The 15,338-nt window shown below is 49.3% G+C and overlaps 1 pseudogene; it reads right to left on the reverse strand.

Moving 5' to 3' along the window:
* Nucleotides 1-1,541: 1,541 nt before the first annotated feature.
* LOC141938238 (hydrocephalus-inducing protein homolog) overlaps nt 1,542-15,338 on the reverse strand; it is an 84,183-nt pseudogene continuing 70,386 nt past the window's right edge.

Below are 15,338 nucleotides of genomic sequence, written 5' to 3' on the forward strand. Positions count from 1 at the left end.
CTGCTGTGCCCTAACCCCGACAGAGCCCAGCACCGTGCGGGGGCACCCATGGAGCCCGGTACGGGACACCCCCACACACACGGGGCAGCGTGGAAAGACACGCTGAGCAACTCCAGGCAGAGACTCACAACTGAACAGCCCATTGATCCCTGAGGAGCACCGAAGCAGCAGCGATTGGTGCTCCGGGAAAGGAAGCTTTGGTCATTTTTAATCAATACACAGCAAATGCCGATGACAAGGTTCAGCTCCTGCTGTGCTGCCGGTATTCCCTGGCTGTGAAACAACGGCTCCAACCGCACCTCGCGCTAAAAGGGCAGCAGCTCTGCTGAAACAAGGCTATAACCGATGTGGCACTTACCAACGGCATGATCACCTGCCCAGCAGCTTCTAAACGCAAACCATTTGAGGACCAATTTGGCAAATGATTCAGCAAAGCAGTTCAACAGCTCATCTTACTGACAGGACTGAGTTGATAGTTGGACCAACACATGTCAGTAAAGAGTGTTCGGTTTAACATTTTCAAACATTCCCAGTGACTCAGACTACATTCCCTGTTTCAAATTGCAGCAGGTGCTCACAGTAACTCTGTTCACCCTTCTGATGCCCCATGGAGGACACACTGGAACCATGCCTGCCTGTCACCACACCTATCTGCAAGTGTTCCCGAGGGCAAACGAGGCCCATCTTTTACAGCAATGTGGGTGCTTCCTTCCCAGCTGGGAACTCAGTGACTTTAACGACGTGTTCCCAAATGAGTATTTGTCTCTAGCTTTGCAGCTCATCATTTAAGGCTGGTTTCCATTTCTGGATTAGAGGCTCTGTGCCTCACAACCCCCAAGAGATCCCACCTGACTTGTCCTTCCTGCAACCACATGCAAGAACAAGGCTCTGCCCAGGCGAGCTGCCCCAAGCAGGGACCGATGAGCAGCAGCGCTGTCACTCCTCCCCAGCCCCCCCTCTGCCTGCTACTGGGACCACATGGGGGACACCAAAGGCGACCTCAGCACCGTCCACGTGGAAGAGCAAAGCAGGACTGGAGGGGACGAAGGCATGCGCTTGCCCCTGCAGAGCATCTGCAGACCAAGACGTGAAGGGGGGCAGAGGACGATGACACAAATCACACTGACATTGTCCACTCCGTTGGGTAGCCAATTTGTGGCTGCACAGAGCACAGGACACGCTGGACAAGCATCAACCTCCCTGCAATGTCCTTGCTTATGTGGGTGGCTTGTGCATGCATATTTAAACCCCCCAAAGTCTATCCTAAAGAGTAGGATCAACCTGCTCTTTCTACCCCAAAATTTAGGTATTGGACCACCATGGACCCTCTTTGCAGCCAGGGAAAGGAACAGGCACCTCGAGAAGGCTCTTCTTCCTGTCCCAAGAGGTCTCCAGCACAAGGCAGGCAGCACTTTGAAAAGGCTTATTTTTCTCCCATTTACGGGAACATGCCTGGTTTCAGACACAGGCGTTAGGACCAGTGAATCCCCTCCTTTGAGCTAAGCTCTTTAATTAACATTTTCCATTCATCCCACCCAAACTCAGTGGACTTCTCCTCCTCTCCCTTTCAGAGCTGGTCCTGCAGCCACCCTCGCCTGCCCGTGCCTCAGGCTGCCGCTGTGGCAGTGACACCGAGGAAAGCCGGTGGGAGAAACGAGGAAAGAGCGACTACGTCTAATAAAGAGCAGCCTGGCAGGGGAGACGGGGAAGGTGAGCAAACTGAGGGATGGTACGGGGCAAGGAAATTCTGCTGCTCCTCCAGGACTGCTGGGCAGAGGGCAAACAAAACAGCACCATTAATTTAGTCAAGGACCTGCTAACAAGCTACCACCAAGGTTTTCCGCTGTTGCGAGATGATACTCCATAGTGAAGGGAAAAACAAGCAACATTATCGCAAAGGGAAATATGTTTATACTTGTAATGTAGCATTTTCCACCCAGAGGCTTCCAGGACCTGCTGTCTTCCTCCAAATCTTTATTTGAAAAAGTGAGGAAAGACATGTATTATATATGTATCAGTGACAATTTAACAGCTGGTTTCTATTTTGGTGGCTTTTGAGGGTATCTAACAACTTTCAAATGGCCATAGAAGGTTTCTAAAGGAAGCCCTGTGGCTTCAGGAAAACAGAGCCAGGACCTTGAGTGCTGAAGAACAACTAACCTGAAGGACTACAGCAAAACTCCTTCTTACTGAGCCCACGGCAGAAGTGGACGCTGAGAGATACCCTACCTGAAGTGGGGTCCCAAGTTGAGCTCCGGCGCAAAGGGTTTGTCAGTGACAATCGTGGTGCCAATGCCAACAGCCCGGACGGGGATAACGTAGGTGTGGCTGTTCTCTATGAACAGGTTCACCTCGTCCTTGAATTTCTCCGTGTCATCCAAGTTTGCTATGACAGCCACAGACACCTCTGTCTCGGGGGGAATCACTCCTTCACTGGGTTCAATCCTCCAGCACAAGCATTTGCCAGCCTGTAAGACAAGCCAAACACTAACTTAGCATGGAAACGATGGACACTGGTCTCTTGTGGGGTGCAGGAAAAGGAAGGACTAAAGATATGAGGATAAAAATCAGAAAGGCTCCATTTCCCTAAATCCAAGCTAGTGTCTGAAAACAGCAACTATGCAGGAGCTTCTACAACCTGTATTTTACCTTCCTTTAACAGACTCACTTCATTAACCCAGTTTTGCCCAATCCAAGGGATGCTCATCCTCAGGAGGAGGTTATTCCCCCTCCAGTCTCTCTTTTGGAGTGCACACCAAAGGAAGCTACTTTACCTCTCTTGGCTTCCTGACAATGGTGGCTGGGTTGGCATAAAGGCTTAAGGCCAGAGGAAGCCAGGACTGCTCAAATCCCACCGCAGCAGCCACATGGCTGGGGGATACTGCTGAGAGCCTGAAGAATAACTCTGCAAAACCGGCTGATCAAAACCCTGACACCAACGTCTTCTTTCCCAAGAGTTACTCAGTGCTTCTCGACAGCCCCCGAAGAACTGAAGCACTCGGTTCCCACTGATCACCAGCTGCAGTGAGGTGCCCCAGTGACCTCTGCTTTGGAAAATTCAGCTATAAATGTTCATAGCAGAGCAGTAAAGGAATAAGCAGAAAGCAAACCGGAAGGCACGTGCCCTGTAGGCATGGCCCGAGCTTCCCAAGCACTCTCTTCCCTCTGGTTTCTCATGGACCTCTCTCCAAGGATGAAGGTGCTGGACTTCCAGCCCCTCTAAAACCACATTCCCAGGGAGCAAGCCTGCAGAGAGGAAACGCACACAGTGCTCTCTGGCCAGCAGGAAACGCACTGGGAGGCAGGTGTACAGCTTCCAAGTGTCCATCACAGTGGTGGTGGTGCCTGCACTCCACAGTTCAGTGTTGTGTTTGGGATGACAGGCACTACTCACCCAAAACTCTGCAGTATTCTAAGAGAAGAGGTTTCCTGCCCCCCTCCCCCCCCTTTTTTTTTTTTAATGGAAAGCAACATGATCCTGCCATGATCCAAGCACATGCTTGATCCAGGTGAAGTTAGCTCGAGTTTCCATCCGTCAGACTGGCAGCACTCAGCTCTAACAGGACACCAGCCAGCCCAAGGGAGAAGAGCATCAGAAAACCAAGCAGCACTTTGAAGTCTTGAGAAGCATTTTAAATAACCCCCCAAAGCGACCTCTGCTAGCAAGCGTAAGACTGGGGGCCAGGGAAGCAATAACTTGCTGAGCAGGCAGGGTCCCAGCAGCGTGTGTAGGATGCCCCAGCTAGGCTAGCTCCTTAGGCTGGCTGTGCCCTGCACAGACAGCAGGTCAGGTCTGCACGTCTGCATCCCAGGATGGAGCATGCCAAAGGCATCAAAATTATTCCAGGTGCTGGCAAAATCAATCAATTCCACTCCATTTAATTTGTCCTCTAGAGCTGCAAAAGAAAGTCTTAAAAAAAACAAGATGAGAGTGGGATGGAGGAAGGTCGTTGGCACAGGGTAAACTCTGGGGCCTCACACAGGATCCCACCAACCCTCCTCTGCTGCCCCTGCATCCCATGCACAGCCCATCACCAGCCTCAGAGGCATCCACTGCGCTGTGACCAGCCAAGGGCTACCCAGCCAACACGTTCAAGCCGGTGAGTGTTAGGTTGTCTTTGCCCTCTGATTCATGGTAGCTCACTGGAAAAGGAGACCCAATAGATCTGCTCCAGAGGTGAATCTGCATGTCTGCTATCTGGCAAAGCTCATTTATCAAAGCTTGGCAGCAAGCCAGGCAGTAAATTGTACCCAAGAAACTATGACTGAGGAATAATGATAGGCTGTCTCAATGGAGCCAGACTTTGAATTTCCCAGGGCGAGCCAGCGCCAACAGCCCACTCCAGAGGAGGAGGATTCACATCGTGTCCTCATTCTTTCGGTTAGCATTTGATGTGGGGCCAAGGGGCAGCACGGGGCACCACTGAACAGGAGACCTGCCGGGACTAAAAGGCTCTGCCGGGCCAGATTCACTCAGGTTTCCAGGTCAGCTTCTGCCTACGTGGATCCAGGCTGTGTCCCAGAGACAAGGAATCTCTTGGAGCCACGCTAAAAAATCCCCCCACTTTGAAGACCACGATCTAACTTCTGAAAACGTCCCTGCTACTCGCTTATCCTTGAATGCTCCAGAACACAACCCAGTCGCCCTGTGCCCTGGATAGACAAAGACAGTGGCTACTTTTGTCCCTGTAGGAGCTTGCACAGAGTCCCTGAGTGCTAGGCAAGGGTGGTGATCAATCACTTATTCAAGAAGTTCAATGCTGAGATTATTAGCTTCTCCCAGGACAGATTTCCATTGCGAGTAAGAGCTGCCAAAATTTGGTTATAAGACACCACCGTGCATCCGAGAGATGGATGGATGGATGGATGGATGGATGGATGGATGGATGGATGGATGGATGGATGGGATCGATGGGAGGGATCAATTGAGGGATGGAGGAAGGGATCGATAGATGGGATAGATGGATGGCTCCTCTAAGGGACGACTGAGGAGCCACCATACTCAGTTCTCTCGAAGCTACTTAAAGCTAGTTAATTAAAGTGATCTGGTCATTCTGGCCTTGCACGAGTGAAAGAGGAAGCAGAACTCAGTATTAAAAATGCAGCTGTACTTTACCAAGCCACAGCTCTAGAGAGAGACCATTCACACCTTTGTCAGCCGACCCATCGCTCCTCACGGAGGCTGCACAAGAAGGGGAAATAAAACCTCATCCTACATCAGTTGTGCACAGAGCCTCTCCCAGGTGTTTCAGCAGTCCTGAGGTGGGGGACCCTGCGTTCTTCATTTTGAAGCTGCTCTTTATCCACACAAACTGCCAGTGGCAGAAGAGAGCCCCAAACCGCCCCAAGCTCCAGCAGGAGGTGGAGGTCAGGGCATGAGGCTGGCTAGATGCTCCCACCAACCACCAGCCGCCTCCTGGCACCTCAGCACCAGCATCTCCTCGGCAAAAGCACAGATGGGGACCACTTTGGTTTAGCCTCTGCCCCAGAACACCATCAAGGGGATGTTTTATGAAATCAAAAGGCAGAGCCTCTAAAAAAAAAAAGTAGTGTGGCACTCACTGCCACTGACAACAGAGCCTAACTTGTCAAGCTTGGTTCAGCCAATAGCAGACTGCTGAGTGAGCTAACGAAGCTTGTCTCCATTTGTGTCCTCAGTCCATAGCTCACCCCTCCAGATTCCATCTGCGCTTCCTTGCTGGGCTGGGGAGATCAGGGCCACCTGGTTTGATAACCAAACTCCTCCTGCTTTTCCTTTGGGAAAAGCACCCGGCTGAGTCACTCTTGCTTGTAGGAGCGTAACTGCCTTGAAGATTCTACCCTTCTTTAATTCAGTTAACCAACAGGTGCAGCATGATACGACAAGTTTAGTTTCCCTAGACAAGCAGAATAACAATTTCTTCCATTGCTGAAAAACAGAAATTCTGAAAGCGCATGAACTCATATAAGATACCTTACGTGATAAAAACCAAACTCTCCCCTGTGGCCAGGTTTCAGGCACCTTTTCCAAGGTCTCCTCCACACCTCTGCTCCCCTTTCCAAGAGCCACATGCTCTGGACTTAAGCCTGCTGGACCTAAGCCTGTGCGACACTGGGAGGGACAGAGCCTTCCACCTTCCTCAGGTTTTGGTACAACCGGTCACCAGGACAAGACTGACGCTCCTGGCCATGACCCCTGCTCACGACTGATGCCGTGTGTTTCCAGGCACAGTTGGCTACAATGAATGGTTCTCTCCAGCTCTGGCAAGACCAAACTGGGTGGAAATCAGCAAATTGGTACTGCTGTATTAGCAAAACATGGCCTTTAAAATATAAACTAATGGTTTAAGCCTAAAGGTGAGCTTTTGGGGCACCATGAGGCTCCGGTGGGACAGCTCTGGAAAGAGTTAAGCCTGTGCATCTTATCTTCAAAAGTTCTGCTCACCTTGGGTGATCACGTATTCAGGGCCAGTGCTGCCCGTATCCTGGAAAGTTAATTTAACACTCATTTCTAAATAGCATTGCAGATATCATTTGAAGGGCACAGCACTGTCTGTCTGCCTGTCTTGCTACGACCAAACACTGACGGGCTGGCTAATTATTCAGATGCTTGGAGGAAAAAAAAAGCAATTTACAGTAGATTTAAAAACCAGCCCCTCTTGCCAATTCAAGTCTGCTCCAACTTCAGTTGGAGAGAGCTACAAACAATGCCAACACGCTCTTCAAAGCCTTCCCTCCCCACAGCCTGAACAATTCGCTTGGATATCAGCAAAATTGCCCATCAGCCAGAACAGGAAACAGAATCACTAAAGCAGCATCCCTTTATTGGCACTGTTTTTAAGTTTATCTCCACGTTTTGCTGTCTCTCCATATGGCCATTTCTTTAATAAAGGGAATGTTGTCAAAAGCTTGAGATACTAAGCAACGAAATTAGTAAATGAAACAAATCCTGCACTAATGAGGAGAGAGGCAAGTACGGGAATGGGAACTGCGTGTCCTCCCCTTGCTTACATCACGTTTGACCATGAGCCTTTAGACACTGCCTGAAAATCAACTGACTTTTCTTCAGTGAATCCCAGTGAGAAGATAAACAGTTACAGCTTTTTTTTTTTTTTTTTTTAAATTAAAAAACCTGTGTCTCTTCTGCAATGTCAGCTCCACTTGAATCTGACAGCAGCTCATCCCTGGGAAGGTGGAGGGGGATCTACTCAGCAGGCACCCTCCTGAAGAAGACAACACATCTGGCTGTATGACCGCTGCTGGAAACCAGGCAGCAGCAAGCTCCACCAGCAGCACAGGGCTCTGGATTAGGGAGGTCAAGGATCAGGTCAAAGGAGTCAGGACCCCAAATTAGGACTGTCATAAGAAGAGGAAATCCCAAGAAAGGTCTTCTCCCTCCTCCCTCATTACAAGGCACTGGGAAACCACCGTTTGGCTCCCTATGGTAGCACATGAGAGACCCAGCATGGTGGTTATGCAGGGAGAAGAAAGCTGCCACTGATTAACAAAAACTACACCTCTGTCTTTTCTTTTCTGATCACACAGGCATGATATGCAGCTGCCTTCCGTGGTGCCAAGAGATGTCATTCTTAGCAGCTGAATAAAAGATCCCCAAGAAGACAGAGTGACAAAGAACAAGTAGGAAATGATCAAAGAACGATGCTTTTTCCTTTCTGCCTTTCTGCAGGGAGAGCAAACACTTCCATTAACCAATACAACTCTTTTGTACTGGTCAATATGGCAAAAAAATCAGGCACTTAGGGAAAGAAGATGACAGCGGCAGCAAGGAGGAGAAACAGCCATCTTTTTCAGCAGGTCGCATCAGTCCCAGCTAAGCTGCAGCAGCCCCTTCACCTTGACCTGTTCCTCCAGTCTTTTCTACCCAAAAAAGCTCAAACTCTTGCCTTGCAGGATCCAGAGGATCCTCTAACAGGGCTGCCTGGCAGCTGGGAAAGCAATCTGACAAGGAAAAGTACGTCAGACACACACAGGATTCAGCACGGGATGACACACTGGTCCCAGGGGTCACAGACCTGCAGACACCCTGGCACACAGGGATAAGCCAACAGAGGACTAGGCTACAAAGTCCCTATGCTCTTCTTCAAACCCAGAAAAGCCCCATCTCAATGCACACACTTGGAGGTTTTTTATTTATTTCTTTCTGGTGGCAGAGATGTTCAGTGCTACTCCCCACAACTCAGAATATAAAAGACTCAACTCATCCAACAGAGAGAAGAGGAGACGGTACGGGGAAGCCTGTGCACGAGGGGTACTCCAGGTAATTCCTTAAGTCACCACCCCAAAGTGAAGTTATCCACAAAAGAGCATCTTGGCTTGCTCAGATAATGCTCTTTTCTCCCATAGAGCAAGAAGAAATCTTGGCTTGACAGGAACAGCAATTTGCGTGTGATGGTTAATACCACCACCAAGGTGGCACCGTGACCATCTGCATTACAGCATTTTCCTTTCCTGTTTCGAACAAGATACCAACCTTTGACTTGCCCTGTTGCTGTCCCTTAATTTAATCTCATTCAGTTTGTTGAGCTGCCAGTCAGCGTGCTGTAACATTGCTGATCCAATGCTGCTGTGAAAATTTCAATCATAGCTCCTTCCTTTGAGCAGGGACCGTGATCTATAAGCCTAACTGCAAACAGCCACAGTTTCAAGAATAGCCATCAAACGGAGACAGGGAAATCACAGCTCACCGTCCTGCAGCAATCTCCAAGCAGGAAATCAAAGCAGCAGCTTTTCCATCTTAGAGAACACAAGACTTGGGTTCAGGGGCGCAACTGGATGCAGGATGTCCAAGTCACCCACCATCTAGGCTAAGGGACAGCCTCTGCTCTCAGATGTACGTGTGCAGTTCACCCTGATGCCTGACTACATCTCAAATTTTATCTCCAAAATTATTCAGTCCTCTCTTCTTCCCATCAATAAATGGCCAGGCAGCCTAAGGCAGCAGCAAAGGGCGAAACTTCAACTGTCCCCTGATCAGCTCTGCCCGCTCTTTGCCCCAGGAGGCTTGCAAGGACCCTCCCAACAGTCCCAGCAAGGCGTGAGCTCTGGGGGAGCCTTCCCACTGAGGACCAGTGCTCACCAAGGCTCAAAGAACACAAGACTCCAGTGTCTCAGTGAAAATGACTCCCTCCTCTCCCACACCGCTGTTGCCCTGCCTGAGAACTCAGCCCTTTGCCCCAGCGATGGAGGGCACAAGCCACCCCCTGCCTTAGGCAGTGGGGGATCACCCTCTCCCAGTTCCTGCACCCCCACGGCTCCATGCATTGTCTGTCCCCATTTGCACTTGTTTTACAAAACTGCAGCCCAGGCACTGACTGGATGACTCTGCCTGGGAGAGGGAACAGCACAGTGAACTCATCCCTCTTGTAATCAAACCAACACCCACTGCAGCACAACAGGATTGAATCTGGCTGCAGCAAGATCTTCTGGCTTAAGTCTGAGAACATTAGTGCTCAAAAGAACCAGAGGGAAGCAGAGAAACCTGAGCTCACCTTTCACATCAAGGACTATTTTCCCCTTCATACAATCGTGCTTTGAGCCTTCCCTCACCAGTCCTGCCATAAGCCCCTTTCCCATTCGCATGCACCTTCGTTAACTGACCCAGACACCAGCTCTCAGCAGGCTGCTCATTGCGGCCCAAATGAATGCTGTATTTTGGTTGCAACCCAGCACAAGTCCACCACTTGCGGGAAGGAGGAAAGATGGCCCTTTGGAAACTTATTACACCTCAAGCACCAAAAAACAGGCCAATAATGAATATAATTACTGTTCCCCTTAGTAAAAGGCTCAGGGCCGTGCCTGTCCGTGGAGTACAGGTGCTGCTTTCAGAACACTGCCAATCTCACATCTAGCTGGGCAGAACTAGCTCATTAAGCAACACTTGTCATTTGGAGATGGAGCCAGCAAACCACGTGCAAGGCAGCGTGGTGCTGGATGCACGAGGAGAGACGACGAGCTGCAAGGAAAGCGCTGATACCTGGCTGTGAGGAGCAGCGCTGACACCGCCTTGCCAACACCGCACACGTCCACCACCAGTGCCAGCTCGTAGCTCTTCACAGTGTTGGAACACAGGGTGACCTGGTGGGAGAGAAGAGCATCAAACACTTCATCACTCCCAAAAGCCATCGTCCATGTGTGCTGTCCTCCGGTTCTTGTTCCACGAGCAGGAGAGGGAGGATTTTGCCCTAACTCTTCTGCTGGTCCATGTACAGAGCACAGTTGCTGGGAGCAACAAAAGTCTTCTGACAAATCTGCTTTGTTAAATACACCTTGCCCTTACCAGGGCATATGTAAGCACGATTACATTAATGCTCTACTCACCACTGTATTAAAATTAAGGGACGAATTTTTAATCTCAACTACAACAGCATAAATCCAGAGTCAATCTGTTAACTTCAACAGATTCAGCTTTACATTGGGAAGCTGAGGGCAAAATGCAGCCCAGCAGGTGCTGTGCAGTTCATGGCTGCCAGACCTTTTTCAGTCCCCACTGGAGATCACCGTAGTGAATACAACTCATTCTGCTCTTCAGGAGAAGATATATAAGACCAGGAAGAAAAGCAAACTGCTTTATATAATGACATCTCTCTTTTTAACAGCCACCACCTGTCCTCATCGTTCCTCTGCCCACTTTAAATCAGTGGGGCTCTTAGTGTGGGGATGCTAGGATCCGAGCCAAGACTAAGACCTTAGACAACACCTTTTTTTCTCTGTTTCATCCTAAAATGAGGTAGGTGGGAGATGATTACCCAGAGACAGCTACAGATGTTCCCACCAAGCTCCTGTAACCCTCCTCACCTGATAGTCAAGGTCACAGGCTCAGGGGATCCATTCACACTGAACCTGAATTCTTCTGTGAACTCCCCCAGGATGGCGGAACTGAAGGAGATCCGGATGACTTGCAGCCCGTCCGGCAAAATGATGCCCTCCTGGGGGAGGAAGGTGAAGCAGGAGCCCAGAGCTGTAGCTGGAGGGACCAAGTTGAAGACAGTGTCAATGGCTCCTTTGTTAAACAGGACCACCTGCAGCAGCAAGAAAGCAAAATGGAAATACATAAGGAATCTTCCTTTCTTACAGAAGGCTGATTTGTCTTCTGATTAAGCAATTAACGTCTGTAAAAAGCAGAAGATGCTGTGTGCTGCTGCTTGGCAGAAGCCAAAGAAAATGCAACAGGACAAGTTCTGCCTTTGGGTTTTTCGTACAAAGCAGTGACAGCTTCATAGAAACAGTCACTCAGGGTTTATTCCACTGATGCAGAGCAGCCCACTTCGACTTGCAGTGCAGAGGAGCTGCTCAGCATCACCAAGTCGATTCAGACCTGTCCCTAAGAACAAGGAAGGGCAGTTGCAGCATTACTAGTGATTCATCACACAACTGATTCTGCTCCCGATGAGTCCGATCCTGCCAAGGGCAGAACATGTTGCAGCCAACAAGTTTACTGCATGTAGAAGACACCTCAGGGCAGCACTACAACCAACTTCAGAAGCACTCCCCAACTCTGCTACGGTATGTAATTTAGTTTTCTTATTTTTCCTTTAATGGGATACTTTCTTAGTCTTTGCTCAAACAGACGTGTCAGGAAAGGATGAGCGTGCGGTGCACAGCAGCTCTATCTATTCCAAAGAATTTCTCTTTCTTAAATATTCACAGCCACCATCTAAGACTTTACCGTTATCAGAATAAACTGCAAATTTAGAACTAAGCCGTATTTTGTTGAACACTTGAGAGATCTACTGCCTCGATCAAGTGACACAATCCCGTAGCACTTGTTGAGAGTCAGCTCTTCTCATGTTGGGTGAGAAATGCCCACAGCTGCTGCGAGTACCAGCACGCTGTCAGTCACCAACAAACCCACCCGAAGCAAAGCGGTAAAGGTTCTGATTGCTGCAGGGTGAAATCCTGCCATTTCCATGGACTTAACTATCTGCTTTGGATTTCTTTTCCCTAACTTTTGTCCTTGTAAAACCTGGTAGAAAAATTGAGACAGAAGCAGAGAGATGTCCCTTATTTTTTTAATTTTGCAGCTGCTGTTAAAAATATTCACGTATTCAAGCTCTGCAAGGGTAACCTGAAAACTACTCTCTCCTCTCTTGTCTTTTACACCTCAGTTACAAATTGCACTTAGGGATCCAACGCTGAGCTGAGGTTTACCTCCAGTCTAGCTGCTTAGTACAGCACTAACAGTATCATCTACTTAGTCACATTTTCTCAAGTCATGAAAATAATAAAACGATAATCAATAAAGTATCACCATTAAAAATGCATAGAGAGCACAATATTTTGGTAAGAAAACACCTTAATGTGTCCTTCCCTGCCACAGTCAAGCTTTTAAAAGTATTGCCTCAGATCTACCTCTTTCAGTTGCCCTATCTTATTTTTTTTGCAGAAGACTTGACACCATTGGTAGGGGGAGGCAAATATGTAGAAAATTCCTTTGCTTCATTTCCAGAAATGCTTTGCTCTTCATAGAGATGCAGCAAATCTGAAGAGTGGCGAGAGACTGGTCAGCAAGGGAAAGCACTCCCAGTTCTGTTGCAAGACACAGCTCTGAGCCAGGAGGCTGGACAGCTTTCCTCCAACTCTCAGGAACCAGCAGCACGCACTTAACCGAAAACTGGCTGCACTGGACTGGAGTTCAAACACAGTAAATTTGTTCCAGCTGCTTTTTAACAGCCCGGGTACAAAGGTGCATTGCATCCAGGGCTGAAACAAAAGCCTCTGAATATTTATCTTTTTGTCCCAGTGTTGCTTCCATGTGTCAAGGGGGTATTTTTTCACATGAAGCCTCCCAGCTGATCTCCAGGGAAGGTTGCCAAAAAGCAGGGATTAAGGCTTCACAAACAACATATGCACCTTTCAGATCCCATCAGAAGTATCCAGATTCTGGGAAAGCCCCCGGATTTGACTAGTATGTCAAATACTCCCTGCTCACAATGACCTGAGTTGCCAGAAATCCCACAGGTCCACCAGGCTCACTGCTGCCCTGGGAGCCATCAGGATCCCCCCCCAGCCCCTCAGAATCACCTCATAGCTGTGCTCTAATCCAACAAAAACCTTCCCGATGTCCAGCTGCTCAAAGCTGAAGTGGAGCCGAGGCCCTGTGCCTTCCCCTTTGATGCGCAGGGGCAGCCTGGTCTTGCGGCCTAGGGAGAGATTTCCACTTCAGTACAGTAATTCCCTCTGTTATCCTGGACTGTCCAGGCTGCCTCAGTGCTACTCCCTGACTCGGGGCTGGATGGGACCAGCTCTAGGTGCTCCAGGAGGAGATACAGGACTCTTCCCTTCCCTCAAGAGATATGCCTTGGGGCTGGCTTCTAATTTCTAACCAACCCCTCGGGCTGGTTTCTCATTGAGCCATCAGTTTGCACCCTGAAAAAGCGATGCTGAGTTTAAAACACAATCTCTGAATTTCTTCCCATGTGCTTAGATGAGCTCTGAAATCCATTCAGTGAAGGCACAAAGCTCACAAAACAGAAGATAAAAATACGCCATCTATACTGATGCAATCAGAGACAAGAGAACAGGAGCCGAGAAGTACGAGCCCAGGCAAGGCGAAGCTCCCTGCTAACGGCAGTATGCACGTCTGAGACTGCCTCCAGCAGGCAGAGCGTCTCAGCCACTGCCCGTGCCTGACACACAGCTCCGTGCCCGGGGCTCCAGGGCTCACCTCCTGCAGTGGCACCTAAATAAGACAGGGCTTTGTGATCTCCAGAGAGAAGCACTCACCTATGCCCACCATGATACCGAGAGCTCAGCTTTGTAAAGACACCTTACCTGAAGCACGCTGAACAGTTATGGAAAACCTCACTGCTGAGGTCAGAGAAGCCATAAACATACTGCTAATACACACACCCCTTGCTGCAAAGGAACTGAGACTGCAAGGCTTATAGCTAAACTCTAAGATGCTCATTTTCTTCCGTAAGCCTGCTAAGATGACAGTGTGGGATCTTTGTCTGAAGGATGCTCTGAACCACTGGAGCAGCCTCAAGTGCCTGAATCCTGGCCACTGTAGCTCTTTGGCCTCTACAGGCACCTGGCAGCAGAGCAAATGCTGGCAAACCCACGGCATGAAAACCTATCCCTTCACTGCCTTGGTTGTTCTGGGATCAGTGATCCAGGCTTGTAGCGACACATCCTGAGGGCTGGCCTTGGACAGGAGACCACCTGGAAACCGCAGGGACAGTGGGCACGTACCAGCACCCTGCTGACCACTGACCCTTCCTACCAACTACACGAGAACCGAGTGGGCTGCAAGACTACTTGTGCCTCCACTGTGGGCAACAGAAGCAGGAGAAAGGAGCCGTACCTGAGATGTCGCAGTAGACCGTTTGTTGATAGACTCTGGCTTCTCGGGGTCTAAAGATCACATTAATTTCAGCTGAGGAATTTGGCCAGATATCTCCCTCCTGAAACAGAAGGAGACAGCAAACCATTTGTCTTCAAATGTCACATTTCTTGTTTTCAACCACAGTCCTGTAGCCTTTATTTAGAGCATCAATGAAGAGCAGGGAACAAGCAACACTTATCAACAAAATTTATGGGAGTTTGGAAGCAGCTGCAAAAAAACTTTCTAAGTCTCTTACCTTTACTGGCATCTGGTAGAGGTGTTTTGTTAAATTAGGGCTATAACGAAGCAACCAAACTGGCTCACACTCCAGTAGCACCTCAGGAGCCAGCGGTCTGCCTGGGCTACGTGTTCTCTATAGGATGGCAGTTGAGTCAGAGCATGGAGAACCACCATGGATGGTAACCAGGACAGATGTAAAACTACGCAGTGCTGTGAACATGGTATTGCAACACTTCTGGCTGAAACACTTCTGGCCTCAGACAGGCTGCAGCTGGCCGGTGCCATAAAATACAGATGGTGGATGTATGATGGTACAGCACAACCACTCCAGCTGTCGTATCCTGGTTTTGCTACAGCATAAGCAAGGTGATACGGGAGGGGATGGCACACCGTGACTCACAGCTGTCTCTCTGCAAGAGCCCAACCGTAAATACATGCAGATCCTATTTCTCCCTCAGCCCCTAAATAATGAGAATCTGCTAGATCTCCACCAGTCTGAGTAAGAAAAAGCTGATCTTGAAAAGCCGGGCACCACCAACTGCTGGCCAAATCACCTGCTTTGCTTTGCAGAGGGGGAAGGCAGTGGAAGGAAATCACTGCTCAAAGCAGTCAAAGAAACAAAAGACAGAGCTGGCAACAGAAGTACTAAAATGACACTCAAAGTGCATCCTGTCAGCTCAGGGCACTTAGGAGAAAGGCAGTGCCAAAGCCAACATCTGCCTCTTTCCATAAATAACTGAACCCACAGGGAGCTGTGGGATGGACCACGGCTCCC

The sequence above is a fragment of the Strix uralensis genome, chromosome Z, assembly GCF_047716275.1.
Source record: "Strix uralensis isolate ZFMK-TIS-50842 chromosome Z, bStrUra1, whole genome shotgun sequence".
Classification (NCBI taxonomy): domain Eukaryota; kingdom Metazoa; phylum Chordata; class Aves; order Strigiformes; family Strigidae; genus Strix; species Strix uralensis.